A 16,458-nucleotide genomic window follows, 5' to 3' on the forward strand; every position below is an offset into this window, starting at 1 on the left:
AAAATGTTGAGGGGGGTGGTGGATTTGTTTTAAAGAGTGGTCCTACTACCTTTGAAAGCTTTTTAGATGCACAACATGAATGGCTGTCAGATGGAGACCACAGACTGGGTAGTCTGAGGCTCTAAGTCAAATCTCAGCTTGTCCACTTTTGCAACTCCAACCAATAACACCCGGGACCCCTTTCTATCAATTTTTAATATGCACCAATACTTAAGTTTATAGGATTAATTTCTCTCAGATTAGTCTGATTGATAGCTGGGTTGTGGTTTCTTAAGAGCTTGCTCTCTGAAGCCCACAACAGAGCTGCATTCCATTTAACTAGTGAACGTAAAAGCGGGTAACCATGGATTCAGCCACCACTAACTGCCAGGGCAATGACTTGTTGTAAACAATACAAATGAGCCAGGAGAGCAGAGGCAACCAGACATGAAATGATTTTAATAGAAATTACGGTAAAAGGTCATGTGATGTGGTATCAGCTTCTGTTCAGTTTTAAAGGGAAAGCCTTTCTTTTCTCCCCATCACCCCCCAACCCCCCACCACTGATTTCCAATCAACTCAAGTAAGTATCTCCACCAAGTTGGCAGGTCCCACTCACTGCTTCCGTGGAGAAGGGTGGCCTGTGTAATTCTCTGCAAAGTGTGGTGACTGATGGGTTTTCCCTGGTAAATACCTTCCTTGGAGAAACTGAAAGGAAATCTGTGTTTTCCTGGCCTCCCTTCGTGGAAGGTCATGCTAATTGTGTGCTAGGAGTCCTTAAACACTGACGTCATTGTGGGTTCCTTCGCTTTTACGTAACCCAATTGTCTTTTCTTTCCCTTCCTAAATCTCTGGCTTATTTTGTAACCTTCATCTTTCTGAAAACAGTTATTGGCTTTAAAAGCAACTTCTGCAGTATGGTAATGAGCGCATGCAGACCTGGAGAAGTGCCATGCCTAAACTTCAGGGTTTGCATCCACACACACCTCTCCTGAGTTCTAAAAGGATCAGGTTTTACAATACATTTTTAAGGCGTTGGAGTGCCTCACTCCACACTTAGACTAAAGAGTTCCTCAGAAGGTCATGGTCAGCTGGGGCCTCAGTTTATTTGCTATTCTAATACTAGCTTTGCTTGTCAAAGATAATTGAAAGAAGAGACTAGTAACTGGGGAGGGGCGGGAAGGAGCAATTTGAAGCAGGTGTGAGAACACCAAGACCAAAGAAGGTTTTGGGTAAACTATAATAAAAATACATTGTTTTTGCTTTTCCTTGCCTTGATTCTCCAAGTTGAAAGATAGGAATACAGTGTAGGCTATGGGATGGTTAGGACCATAATCTTTGGAGTCAGACACACGTTGGAGTCTTTCTCTGGACCTCCCTATGCTTAAGATTTGGGCCAAAGTGATTCCCCTCTCTGAGGTTCTACATCCTCATCCATAGATTGGGGATAACAATGCACACCAGTGGGCAGGTGGAAGGATTAAATGAGACGGTGCACAGAGAGTATTTCACACCATGTCTGGCACATAGTAAGTGCTCAGTAAACTGTTGCCAGCTTCATTATTATTTTTGATTGAGGAAACATATAGTTAAGTAGAATCCTGCGCTAACTATTGGGTCAGAAAAAGACAATATTCACATCGTCTTTCCTAGTGACATCTGTGCATTGCCGTACTTTGTCCTCACTTGAGAGATGGTGATACAGTTTGTACTATAGTGTAGTGCTTCATATAACATTTACTGAAAGCCAAAAGTAATAACTTACTACAATGTAGTTTTTCATTTTCATGAAAATTATTTAGGAAAATTAAGTAGGATTTTTTTTTAAGGAGGTTTTTTTTTGTATTTAAGATTTCAGATACTTTGGATATTGAGGCAACATGCACATGTTATCTGTGATCTTGTAGCTAGAGTTCAGAGCAGAAGGACTTTAGTAAGACATTCATAGCTACATCAATCCTGAAAGCTTAACAATAGTGGTTACTAGTTACTCTCCAAGATAATATGTACTAAAGAGCAGTAATAACTAACAGGCTGGTAAACATGGGGGTTATATGCTACCAAAGACATGTCTCTTGAGTGGATTCCTTTGATCTTTCTGGAATCTATGGTCCTGATTCTCTCTTTCCTACTTCCTCCCTTTTAGCTCTTATATATCCTCTCAGGTATATAGTATTTCCTTTTTCTCTGTGAACAAGAAAGATTCATGGAAGAGAAAAAACAGGGACAGGAGACCCACAGTCTTTTCTTGCTCACTCTGGCTGTATAAATGGGAACTTTAAGAGAAGTCAGAAAAATCTGTTTTTCTTTCTACTGCTATTGAAGTGGGGAGGCACATCTAAAGTGACCTGCAGACTCCAGGGAAGCCTTGCTCAGTAATTCTTTGTTGATTCATTGATTAAAAGGCATGGAGAGAAGGGACATCAAGCATGGAGATTCCCTTAGTAGTGAAAGCTTTGGACCCCCAAGCTGCAATGTGCAGTAGGATGGCTTCTCCGTGACCTTCCAACAACTAATCTCCTCTAAGAACTGAATCAAAGCAGTTAAGGGCTTTTGTCAGATGGACTTTGCCTACAGTTGGGTTTTTGGCAGTTGCATGTAGAAGGAAATAAATTCTTCACAAGGATATAAACTTTTTTTTCAGAAAGGAATGAAGACAAGATGCCAGCAGAGATCTCTAGAGAGGGACTCTTGTTTATCCACGGCACTGTTCAGGCAGGGACAGCTGCAAGGTGGGTGACTTTCTCACACTTCCCAGCCAACCTTCTCCTTTGTCACCCTGTCTGATGGTCTGATCAACAAGCACATTAATGCAGTGGGCCCCTCTCCATACTCTTCTCTTCCAAGGGCAGAGAAAAAGCCTGTGATTAGCGTTGGTACCATATGAGTGACAATGGGTATCTGCTATCTATTTCTCGGGAGATCATAGATTGTAGAAGTTAGAACTGGAAACTATTCATTTTAATGGATGAACAACTTGTTCAGAGTGACACAACTTGTGAGTTGTAAACTGGGACTAGAACTGGGGATTTCTGATTCCAAGCAAGTGCTTGTTTTGAGAGCTCCTACCTTTTAGTGTTTAGACTAGTGAAGAGAGAGCTTGCATCATAGCGAAAAAAATCCATCTTAGGAAATGGTAAGACTATCCTAAAGGGATTGCTCGAAAGAATCATATAGGTCTGGCTCTAATCCTGAAGCTACAATTTTAAACTCTGTGATTCTTGGGAAAGATAATCATTCTGAACTGTGGTTTCCTTCATTGTAAAACTGAAGTTGCAATAATTATTATGCTCGTATTTTAGGTGTGTTGTAAGGATTAAATAAGATTACACATGTAAAGCACCTTGTCCAAAGTGAGATAGTTATCAGGAAATATTATTGCTGTTCCTCTTCCCTCCTCAAGGTCAGTGCTGGAGTCATGCTTGGTAGAATCATGAGGAAAGGCTTTTTCTTAAGTATGCCTCTAGAATGATGTAGCCTGATAGTTTTCAACATTTTCGTCGGCTGTAACACAGACAGGAATTGTCTGGGAAGAAAATATATGCCATTTGCCTGGCATAGACTAATCAAAGAATAATAATCCAGTGGTGGTGATGGTAATAGTGATGGTGGAGATGATGGAGATGCTGATGGGCAGTGTGCACACACCTCGGGTAAGTCCAAGGTAAAAGCAATTCTCAAGGCTTTGACTTGGATCTCACTGCCTTCTTTTCTACTAGACAGGAAATCAGAATGCTGGTGTGCAAGGGCAGGTGCCATTCTAAGTGCAGCTACATTCATTTCAATTAAAAGGCAAATAACCAGCAGAGCTCAGGGCTTTATTGCTGGTGACAAATTACTGGCAACATACCACTTGGTCCAAAAGATGCCACCTTTCCTGGAGGAACATGATTTTGAAAGATGCTTTATGTTGCAGCTCTAGAACTAGGCTACATGCGTTTGAATTCTGGATCAGGAAATAACTGAACCTTTCTTATAAGTCTCTATTCCCTCATCTTTCATTGGAATACTAATGAAAGATGATTGTTCATATGATTGTGGTGAGGATTATGATGTGTTGACACATGTAAGGTACCAAGAAAAGTGTCTGGCACACAGTAAGTCTTCAGTGTTAGCAATTTTTAGAGGATTTTTGTCTCTGGGCTATTTTATGGGACAGTGTCCTAGCTTGAGATTCTCTTCCCAAACTCCCATTAATAATCCTAGCCATGGTGTCACTAATACATAAAATTGATGTTTAGTTTTAACATAATAAGAGCTCCTCCTCTTTATTGTGCACTTACCATTTAACCAGGCATTAGGCTATGTGTTTTATATGGTATCTTAATTGATTTAACTCTTCCATTATTCTTAGGAGATAGTGTTACCCCCATCTTAAAAATGAGAAAATTGAGCCTCTGAGAGGGGATAGAACTTCCCAGCTAGCAGGGACAGAGCCAAGCCTCAAATTTATAATCTTTACCCCGTATCTGCCCTGCACTGCCTCATTAAGTTGGGGACATTTAGCAGAGGCGGTAGGATAGGAATATTTTCTGGAATGAAAAAGAGACTCAAAAGTCATGAAATAAGTTTATTCTAGGGCATTCAGAAAACTCAAACCAGAAACATGGAAGACGATCACAGTGAAAGCAACTTAATTTAGGTACTCAGTAATCAGAACACCTGGAAATATAGCTTAATTCCATCTTCTGGTAGAAAAAAGTAACAGAGGTGGAAAAGGATAATGGAATAATGAAGAGGATGAGGGAGAGGCAGCCGATAAAGAAGGTGGGAGAGAGAGAGAGACATACATAGCATCTCTCTATTAAACTCAAGAAATTCCAGTGGTTGATGGTTCTGGGATCATCCTCCTTATTTTAGATATCATTTTGTCCAAGGCAACACAACTGGAAATAATGGATTTTGAATCTATGCTGTGGTATTTTACCTTTAAGTCCAGTGCACTTTTCTAGTACCTTATGCTACCTTTTGAGACCTAGAGATTCATACAAAGATACAGACACATGGAGAGAAAGAAGTACCGGTACATTGACCTGGGGAGAAATAATGTTTGAACCATCTTTTTCAAATATTAACACTGGAGATTTTCTAAAGTTCTCTAATGCTTTTGCAACTATAGGCATAAATTAAGAGTCATCTATATGTAGCAGACTATATGTTTAATGATTCCCCCTAACTTTACGGAAGAAGGAACTGAGTTATGCAGAGATTAAATTATCTCCCTAAAATTATAGCAATTTAGAGCAGATATTAAAGTCATTCTCTCTTTGGCTTTTGACCCTTCAGGAAAAGATTTTCTCTTTACTGTAATGATCTCTGCTAATTGGCATGGTTATCAATTGGGGGCCTATGGATAGAGGAGCATTACACCCATGTCCGTAATGAGGGCCTTGCTGGGAAATAAAAATAGAGGATGATCGTCTTATGCAGGTTTTCCTGTTGCCATCAGCTGATCTTTAAGGAATGATATAGGGCTTTCCTCCTAAAATTCAGGCTTGGCACTGGAGAGAATCTGGTGCCTTCTTGTGCTTTAACCTCCTGGGGTCCACCAGACGCAGTGACATCTTCCCCAGACAGTTGCTTGTGCCTCCCACGTTATGTCCCACTGGCACTGTTTGTAGAGCGAATGGAGTTCCCTTACTGGAGATGCCTCTTGCTCTGCATGCTTGCTTTGAAGATGTGAGTTTGGTAAGTACAGGAGACCAGGAAAGAGGGAGGTACCAAACTGTTGTGTGAGAAATGAGATGTAATCTAAGGAAAAAGGAAAATGGGAAATCCTTGTGATTTCCAAGGTGCATGCCACACCAGACCACCTTCTCTAGTCAGTTGAAGCAGAATCCCTGAAGTTAGGCCACTAGGAGAAGGCCCCAAATGTCCTCCCCGGGGATTGGGGGGAAGATAGCTGCCTAATATTACCCTTTTTAAGTGTTTAAATGATGGGAGTGGAGAGGAGGGATTGAAAGAGGAAACTGGTGGCTTTCCACTTTTTCCTTGAGAAGATCATGAAATCGTGTAAGTAGCTTTGAGCAAAGCTCTCTGAGAATAATTGTGCTTGTTGACAAATAATTGTTTTTTTACTGCTTCCGCTGAAATTACATCCAGAATGACTTCACTGTTTCTCTAAATTCAAGTACTTCTTCTAATAATGCATGATATTTGTGTAGTGAAAGTTTATAAAGTCACAAATGATCATCTCCCATTTACAGCTGAGTTAACTTGGCAAGATTAAGTGGCATGTTTAGAGTAACACAGCTTATTAGAAAGAGGGCAGAAGACTAGCAACTGGGTCTTCTGACGTCTGGGTTTGGATTGATTCTACCTCTTAGACACTGCAATCTTGGAAGAGGACTGGAACAGGGTAGAACTAAAGACTGAATGTGAAAAAAGGAAGGGGGAAACACAGCCCTGAGATTGTTAAAGAACTTGCAGTATCTTTTTGTGTGTTGGGTGTGCTATCTATGCCTCCAAGAGGAAGCAAAGATTCTGATTTTGTCCTTGACTGAAAAATGAAGGAGAGGGGACAGGGACAGAGGATATGCCCTTTGGAGGCTTGCAGGATGCAGAGATTACCTCTTTCCATCCTATCCTCATGCTTTCTTCTCTTTCTTAGGTCAGGTAGTAGAGTGGAAATATGCTCTCTGGTTCTCAGAAGATGGAATTGAGGCAGCTTTAAGCCAAAGAAAAATGACCTTGTTTGTGCAAACTTAGTTCCCATGTTTACATGTAGCTCCACCCACTTTACCATGTAGTAGGAGAGTAATTCCTGTTAATAACATCATCTTAACAGTGTGTGGGCAGAGGTGCAACATTCTTTCATCCATGCAATTAATACCCTTAGGATAAAACTATGTTGGCCTGATATTTAAAATACGGGTGCCATTTTTTTCCTTCAGAATGCAAGTTGCTAAGTCATATGGATATTAGAAGATAAAATTTGAATGTGTGCTTACTCTCATATGAGCTCTGTTTTATTAATATCAGGTAAATAAAATCCTAATACAGCTCTGTGTAGCAGGGTGAATTTCTTGACTTGGCTTAATTCTAAGACCATGACAGAGAAATTGTATAATTGTATATTTGATAATGGCTCTGATATCTTCAGGTTGATCTGGCATTAGTCAGCATTTGACCATAGATTCCGGTAGGTTGTCCATTCAAGCTATTGCTAATGCTTCAAAAGTTCTGTATGTGACTGGCAGAATGAACAAATTGGTGCCATGCAGATGTCAGTGTTTTGCCCTCAAACCGTCATTTACCAGTAGCTGCTACCAGCTAATATTTCAACATTACTTTCAGAATGTCAAATTATTGATCACCATATGGACAACAAGTATATCCAGTTAAAGAATGCATGCCTCAAAGCAAAATGGGTCTTTGATCTACTTCCATGTTGTTTTGTACGCTAGAGATTTGTTCTGTATTTTCCTCCATTGGATTATTTTAGGATCATTTTAATTTAGCAAAGTTTCACTTTAATACACCTAGAAATTAGAGGAAAATATTGCCTACAATCATTTGCTAAGTTAGCACAGACACAGTACACAGCAAAGGTAAAAAGATAAAAGATCAATTCTTATGGATCTCATAGTTCCAAGTTTTTGAGGCTGTATTATAGAAACTTTGTAATTATTGTGGGTAATCTTGCAGAAAATTGAATGTTGAGTTTGCATATGTGAAGAAGTTTGGACTATTTTGCTCACCATAGCTTGCTAGTGGGAAGTATCTCACTGTCCCTGTCAGGATCTGGGTTTCACTTCACTGCTAGTAAAATGCGATTTGTGGCATCAGTGAAATCCTCGGCAGACCGTCTTAGGTTTGAGGCATATTTTAGAGAACTTGTGTCTGGAATTTATTTGTCTGTTTCAAAATGACTCTAGATCAGTGGTTCTCAGTTAGGGGCGGTTTTGCCCCCCCAGAGGACATTTGGCAATTTTGGAGACACTTTTGATTATTCTGACTAGGAAGAGGGTGTTACTGGTATCTATTCAGTAGAGACCAGGACTGCTTCTGAGCACCACGCAATGCATAGGGCAGCCCCCCCACCACCCAAAACAAAGAATTACCCAGCCTAAGTGTCAGCAGTGTTGAGCTGGAAACACAAGCTCTAGACTCTTCCAAAGTTTAAAACATAAGGGAGAAAGGAGGTAGCTTAAATATTTTCAGATCTCTTAAATGGCTGATTTCACACTTAGAATTTTCCCTGTGGCATGTAGAATAAAGTTGAAAAGCACAAACAAGTGACACATTTAGCTTTAAAAATCTTTGGAATGTAGTATGTGTTGTGGCTTAAGTGAGCTACTTGTAACAACCGCTCTCCCAACAATATCAATAGCTGTGACTTATTTAGAGCTTATTATGTACCAGACACTGTCCGAGGTGTCTGTCTATATACCGGTTCAGTTAATCTTCAAAGCAGCTCTTTTGAAGAGGTGCCACGACTGTGCCCTTTGATACTCAGACACTTTAACTCTCAAGTCTGTAGAAAGAGGGTGAACACCTGGCAGGAAGTTTAGGGAACAGAGCAATGGCAGCATTGACAATAGTATATTTGGAAGGAGGAAGGCTTTATTTTTCTAAATGCCCCTGGTTGCTCAAGCTTTTTTATTCTATGGTGCTATTATTGCAAAAGCGCTTCTCTGGGAAACTAAGATTGACAGCATAAGGAAGGTGTATATTTGCTTCTAGGGGGAGAAAAAGAAAAAGCTTTTCTAACTCTCTCCTTGGCAGATCTGCACTTGGTGCCATGCCTGTCTGTCTATTGCTGTCCAGGAGCCAATTTCAACTATCCTGGTCTTCCAGTTGCATGTCAATGCAGAGAGTGGGCATCCACGGCAGCTCAGCCTTGCAAATACCGATGTGGTCTCTCCCACCTGGGGCTGCCACCGTCTAATCGGCTGTCCTCTGAGTCTCATTTCCAGAGTTTGCAAAAGGGGCATGAGGCTCTCCCTTTCAAATTTCATAGTCAGGATGGTTAGGTCCACTAAAACCTTATGTTTGAAAGAAAAATAGGTAAAATTTCTCTAAGCAAGCCTCCTGGGAGATTATCCAAGGACACATTTAACAGTGGAATTCTCCCTGGAGATACCATGTTGAAAGTCATATTCCTAGTGGGGATTTCTGTGGGAATTAGGAGTTAGCTAGATTTGCTGCCTTCACACCTACTGAGGGGTTTTGAGTTCAGGGAGTTAAGTGAGTCATAGCGCGACATCTTACCTTTGCCAAACGGGTTCTATTGTATTAAACCTCAATTGCCAACAAAAAACCAGGAGGGGAAGCATCACAGATCACTACAAATACATGAGCATTCCGAGCAATGTAATTTATGAGGTACTAATGGATATCCCAGGCTATTTATCTTGGTAGCAGCAGTTGAAACACCCCGCCTTTTCCATACTGTGAACGGCCTTTCCGTCAAGGAGCTATAGTCCCCCCGCCTGGCACTGGGCTGGGAAGAAGCGGCCCTCTGGTCCTGGTTTCCTTCAAGTTCTTGCTTTCTTTGCCTTTTTGCCTCTTCCTCTTCCTCACTGAAAATCCAAAATAGAACTCAGTAAGGATATTTTCACATTTGGGGGGTTCTGTACAGACACTGGCATGACTAGTGTATAGAGTGGGATAGAAAGAGGCCCAATTCATATGTTCTTTATCTCCTTCTGTTTCAAAGGATAGTCATCTCTCATTCATTCACAGCAGGCTTCTCTGTGCCTGATGGCTGATTCCTACATGCCGTTCATATAGGGCTATTTTGTTCATCAAATTTCAGTAAAATTGATAAGGAATGCCCGTGCTTTGGAAAACTTGTGATCTTTTTGCGTTTAGCCGTTTCTCGAGCTCCTGGCCTCACCCAGTCTGGTCTTCTGTGGAGGAGGGGCCTGACGTGCAGGTGGATTGTACCCACACCAGGAGCAAGTGTGGCTGCCTTCAGATGTCTCCCCATGGTAATCTGCTGTTCCATTTGGTCGGGGCAGATTTGAGTTGGGCGCTTGGCTTTGCCACTTAGTAGCTTGTGGCCTGGGATCAACGGACTTGAGATTGCTCAGCCTCCATGACTGTAAAATAAATCCTCTCAATTCATTTTAGTCCTTTTAAACGAAGAACTAAAGAACTTAGTCCTCTCTTGACCTTGGATTAAATATAAAAATGACCATGTAAAGCATATCAACCCTCTTTGCCCTGTCTGCTAAACACACACACACACACACACACACACACACAGTGAAGATTAACTGATGTAAAATATACAAAGTCCAAAATGTAATGGGTAGAGGATTTGGTGATTTCTGGAGTAATACTACTGTACATACCACTAGGGTCTTAAGAAACTTCTAAGAAACTTGAGAAGTTCATTGAGTCTTAAGAAATGTGATTCGGTACTTAACCTTTGTAAGAAATGTAGTCGGAAGGCTACAAGCTTAGAATCACCTCCGTACTCACTAAAGTGCAGATTCCATGCCTCTGACACGTGGGTTTGAATGAGACTGTGTAGAGGGCAGGATCCAGTCCCAGGTGCTGTTAGAAAGACCCGTGATTCTCTTGCACCCCAGAGTTGAAGGTGGGCGAGCCCATCTCCCTTCCCTCTCGGTGGCACTCCTTACCCTCCACAGCAGGGTGGCTGATGGTGGAGGGTTACAGCCCCTCCAGTTGGAGGTTCTGCCCACCCTGACAGAGTCCCTCTTGGAGCCTGGTAACTCTCCCAGGGTATAAGCAGCCCTCTTTGTGGTAGGCCCCACATGTTTGGGTGACCCTAACAATGTGGCAATGAAGGTGCAGCAAAGGTCACAAGATTGTGAACATGTGTGAAGAGATTGTAGGCTTAGCCTCTCAGGTGAGGGAAAGGTTAGTGCACCGACTGTATCCACACTTCAAAGCACAGCGCTAGTTTGCTGCACTGACTTAATTATCTGTGCTGTTGATATCTTTGACGAGGGTATCTGTACTCCGGGTACAGTTACTTCACAGGAGGTGGCTTGTTCAGTTGCCAACTTCCTAAAATGCTTTTGAGAGTCAGCTGGGTTGCTTAGTCCTCTCTTGCTCATGGATTAAATATAAAAATAACTGTGTAAAACATATCAACCTTCTTTTTTTCCCTGTCTGCTGAAACTGCAATGTCCTATGCTTTTTCGAGAACCCATTAAAGAGGGAGGAAAGGAGGGGAGACAGTGTGTAAAACCCCACGTCAGATATCCTCCTAGAGCGGATCCTGCTCCTAGATCTCAGCTGTGGGAGAAAAGGGGCACGAGGCTCTCTCCCTTTCAAATTTCACAGTCAGGATGGGGCAGGTCCACTAAAACCTCCTGTTTTAAAGAAAACATGCTCTGCCCACATAGGTACCGACTATTCCTTTTTGCTCAGTTAGGGGATAAAGTAGCGTGGACTTTGTCCTTATTCTCTTTGTGCTTCTCTCTAAAACCGTATTGGTTTAATTGACGTCTCTACCAGAAGCCAGGAAAGGGAATAAATACAACCCAAACCAGGTGATGTTTTCATTTCTAAGCCATCAAAGTGTTTGATGTTGAGAAACATCTGAAATCATAGACTGAAGGGCGGTATTTGTCTCCACCTCGTTTTTGCTGATCCAAACCAGCCTGTCCCTGTTACCACAAAAACAGTAGCCCTGGTTTCCAGAAGGTTTCCAAAGAGAAGGACTTCAGTCTCTGACATTCCCCTTTGACCGCGGCCCTTGAGAACAGATTTTCTCTGCCAGGTGGTGCTTTAAGTTTTTACCTCCTTACAAGGAGAATTTTGTGTTCCAGTACCTGAGTGGTGGGCATTATATTGAAGCATGTTGTCTTACCTGCAAGTGGTGTGATCTAAATGGAAAGAGACGGGATTACTCCAACCTCCCAGTGCCCCGAGATGGAACACAGTGCCCTGTTCTTTGACTCCAAACTGCGGCCTGCTGTTGAAAAGCTAGGATGTTTAATAGGCCGAGACCCGGGGAGAAATGTCCGGCTTTTCATCTTTTTTACTCTTGTGAAGTCCCTCACACAGCATGCCACAGCTTTCACAACGTGGCCATTTTAATGATAAAAATGCTGCGGAGAGGGTGCCAGAGCGTCACGCAAAACCAGCTGCGGCATTCTGCATGACATTCCAAATACTAATACAAATAGAATTAATTCACATGCCAGGGGGGTCTCGGGAATCCATTTTAAGTTGGCGCTTAACGTGGGCTTGAGATTTCCCCATGACTACTCATGTTAAAAAGTGTTTGCTAAACAAGGCAAGGCTGGGCTGCCCTCAATCTGTACATTCACTTGAACTAATTCATTAACTAATACTTGATTTTAACTAAAGGCAAACATAGGTTAAAAAATAGATGATTGTTTCATGTCCTTGATGAGCAGGAAGGTTGCTACAGATGTTCTACCTGGCATATCGCTCTTAATTTATTTGGGGGAAAGAAGAAAGAGGATACGTTTGTCTTCAGTGGATTATTTAGTGACATAATTTCTTTGTTCATTAAGGATTTACTCTAGGTTTCAAAATATATCTGGTCTGTAGATTCGTTCTGAAGAAGATGCTGATACCTTGTCTCTTGCATTTAATTCCGTTAGTGGCTAGACAAGTAAGACTTTCTGGGTCATTCTCGTTCTCCCAGGCCTTGTCTTTCTATTTCTCCACTGTGAATTTAATAAAGAAACTATCTTGGAGTAATAATTACGACAAGCCCTGGACATTCCTTTGGGGGAAGAGGACTGACCTCTTCCTGTTTTAATAAAACCTCTGTGAATTTGGGCAGTCTGTGGCGACTGTCTTTTTATTCCATATTTAAAGGTGGGATGAGCCCATTTCTTTCCTTTGAATTGGAAGCATGAAAGCGGTCCTGGGGTAGATGACTCTTGTGAGATTTGTTTTACTCATGCCTGTTAAATTTGGGACTTTATTTCCATGCAGTTAGCTATTTTGATTTATATTATCGCTTTTTTGTTTAGTTGTTAGATTTTTGTTCTTTATTTGTGATTTAATACTCTGCCTGTATCTAAGAGAACTGGGAAGTAGTGCTTTTATAATGTGGGGTTGAGTTATGCTCTGGTGATTGGCAGGCCATTGTATCCTAACTGTGACCCTGGCAATTTTTAAAAGCTTTATTTTTGTTTTTGTCTTGAACGAAGAGCATTTTACACATTATTAACTCCTGAAAATCCCACTGGATGGATGATTTGGAATGGAAGAACTGAAGACCTTTTGGGGACAAAAGAACAAATCTTTATGGTCACTAAAAATATTTAGCATGCTGAATAAAATAGCCTATCTATGGAAGTTTGAAATATTTTAAAATAGAATAATGGGTATAAAATAATCACTTCTAAGGGATGTTTTCTCTGGAGAGAGATATCTCAAGACACCTGTAAACTTGTTTTGATTGTTCAGACATATGCAGAGGCATTTATTCCCTTGTGTCTGTCAGTCTCTCTATCTGGCATTTAATGTTTTGATTTTATAACTCAAAAGTTGACTCTCTTCTCATGAGTCCTAGCATATTCCCTGAGAAACAGAGTAATTTAGATGCTTGAAGAGGCAAAAAGCTCTGGGTACATTTAATTTAGTATATGTGACACAATGAGCAGATTTCTATTAAATCTCAATAAACAGGGTTAGGGGGCTGTTCCCGTGACAATAACACTGGTCCGTCCCTTTCATTCATGTAAGACTGCAGTTTTATGGCCAGGGTTTATTTTGCATCATCTTTCTTTAGTCTTTTAGCTTAATTATACAAATATGAGAGTCAAGTCAATGATGGAGACATTAAGAAGCTCAGAGGAAAGGGGAAATCACTGGACTCATGAAAACCTTTAAGTGGACCTACATTATCTTCCAAATTAAATATAACTCTGTAAAGACTTTTGTTGACCTTCACAGATGACCTCAGCCCTCATTTTGCCTAGCATTCTTTTTCACTTCAGCCATGGGCTTTGCATTGCCTTCTCAGGAAGAGATTACAAGACAGAAACTCATAGTCCTCTAACAACAAAAAAAAAAAGTTCCTGTGAATAGAACACAAGTAGGAAAAACTACATGAATGAAATGCATATCCTGATGTATTGTGTATTTCTATATTGTACATATTGTATAAAATATTATTACATAGATGCATATGTTTATTGTATATGTATTATATACTAGCCCAGAGAAGAATACAATTCTGCCACCCCCAGACTCCTGCCCGTGCCTTACCCAATCCCAGCTCTTTGTGCCCTCCATAAGTAATCATTATTCTATTACAATAATCACCTCATTGTATTTTTAGAAATGCATTTATCATCTGGTGTGCATCCCCAAACGCTGTAGTTTAGTCTTGCCCACGTAAAGAAAAACTGACTTGCCTTTTATATCTCTAAATCTGTAAATTCCTCCTTAATCCTTTTCATTTTCTTATAATTTATCTGTTGAAGAACCTGGGGTATTTGACCTCTAGAATTTCCCTGAGCCTGAGTTTTACTGACTATATCCTGATAAGTGCAGTTGAGCACAGAGTTCTTCTGCTCTCTGCTATGTCTTCTGCAAATGGACAGTGGCATCCAGAGATTGGATTACACTCGGGTGTGATCTCTTTGATGGAACTATAAGTGGTAGTGCAAGGCTGCAGTCATTACTGAAGCTCAGATTGTCCCAGTTTAGCCAACAGGAACTTATATCTTCAGGTTGTTTATTGAGTCCTTTTTCTGTCATCTTAAAAGCTTTTGATGACTTTCCTGCTATCTGGGCATACAAGATGTTCTAGGTTTATCTTGTACATTTCCTGCACTAGATCTGGAATCAGCCAAGTATCTAAGAAGCCCTCATTTCTTTAATTGAGATATGTTATTTCAAGACTATGGTCTGGGTACTAGGGATTTTCATTGCTACTGGGTGGGACATTGTTTCCTAACCCTTAGGACAGGACAGGATTGGGGATCTGTAGGTCTCTTGATTTACCTATCTACGACCCGTCAATCAAATAAACTCATAAAAAATATAGATCAATAGGTAGATCTATATTTTTTATGGGTTTATTTTATTACATATTTTATGAACTTATGAGTTTGTATTGATACTGCAATTAAAATTTGAGGTTAGAGAATTTTATTTAACCTCTTCAGCATTACATTTATATACCCTTCATTCCCCAAGAATCTTGATTCTCATGGACACAGGGGACAATAGAATTAGAATATCCATGATTACTCATTTGTTTTATCCACACAATACTTTGGGAAATCAATACTAATGCTAATACCAATGCAGTTATTGGAAACATTAACACATTTTTTTTTGCATATGGTTCCCCCATCCTTTCCTCATTTCTAAATAGTTGTGTTTTATCTACTTTGTCAGAGCATATGGCCATTAGATATGCTGTTCTCTACTTCTAAGCCTCTTTTTAATCTTAATTCTATAGGTCATTATGTATTTTAATATTCACCAGTCCTTGTGTTGATGGTCTCTCTAATGGTTTTAATTGCCTGAAGCTCATTCTCTAGTATGTTTTTCAGAAAGGATTCAGGGGAACAATATTCTCTAAATTCTTGTCTATATCCATAATAGTTTGTTTGCAAGTCAGTTTTGCTGGATATAAAATTATTTTCTTTCCTCTAGTTTATCGAATAGGCAACACTGTTTTCTTCTGGCCTGACCACTGCTTTAGAAAGTCTGATGAAAATTTAATTTTCTTTACGCTACAGGTCATGTATGCTTTTTGCCTAGAAATCCAAAGTATTTTATTAGAACATATCCTGTTTTTTGGGGGTCAGTATTGTCCGGTACATGGTATACTTTTTCAATGTCATTTCAAGGTTTTTAAAAAATATTTCAGGAAAATTTTCTTGAATTATGGTTATTGGTGTTTATTATATTTCCCTGCCTTGGTTACTTCTTCAGAATCTCTTCCTATCCATATGTTTTGGTTTCCTTAGCTTACCTCTATTAATCTCTCTCTCTTCAACTCTTTTTATATTTTTCATTTATTTTTAATTTTTAATTTATCCTCCTTTTTAATTTTTATATTTATTATGGGATTATCTGTTGAGTTTGTTTCTGGTTTAGTTGGCATTTATGAAATGATTTTTTCCTTGTATTTCTAATTCTTTTCTGAATCTTGTCACCGTATTTATGGGTTCTGCTGGTCCAATTGTGTTCTTTAATATTTTGCATCATTTTTTAGTGTTTTTAAGCTTCTTTTGAAATGATAAGTTATAGTTTTGATCTGTTTTGTGAGAATGTCTTTCCAGAATGCTTTAGTTGTCTCTAGGCATATTTTTCTGCTCCCTATTCTTTTTTGTAATTACAGTATCTTTGCATGGGATTCGACCTCAGTACTTTTCCATTGTTCATTTTTATGTGAAATTGATTTTCTTGATCTTTCAGAATGAGGTAGGTTCAGGAATTCAGGACATCTCAACAACTTTGCAGAGTTTTCTCTTCTGTGTGTGTGTGTGTGTGTGTGTGTGTGAGAGAGAGAGCGAGAGAGAGAGAGAAAGAGAGAAAGAGAGAGAGAGAGAA

The 16,458-nt window shown here is 40.0% G+C and overlaps 1 protein-coding gene across 13 annotated transcripts in view; it reads left to right on the forward strand.

Moving 5' to 3' along the window:
- Positions 1-16,458, forward strand: part of ESRRG (estrogen related receptor gamma) — a 581,036-nt gene that overhangs the window by 56,687 nt on the left and 507,891 nt on the right. The window contains exon 2 of one of the 13 annotated variants that reach the window (XM_073221274.1): positions 2,624-2,711. The exons of the other annotated variants lie outside the window; for them this stretch is intronic. The gene's annotated coding sequence lies outside the window, so the exon portion shown is untranslated. The remainder of the gene's footprint in view (positions 1-2,623; positions 2,712-16,458) is intronic. 13 annotated transcript variants of the gene reach the window in all.

Source organism: Manis javanica, chromosome 14 (assembly GCF_040802235.1).
Source record: "Manis javanica isolate MJ-LG chromosome 14, MJ_LKY, whole genome shotgun sequence".
NCBI lineage: Eukaryota > Metazoa > Chordata > Mammalia > Pholidota > Manidae > Manis > Manis javanica.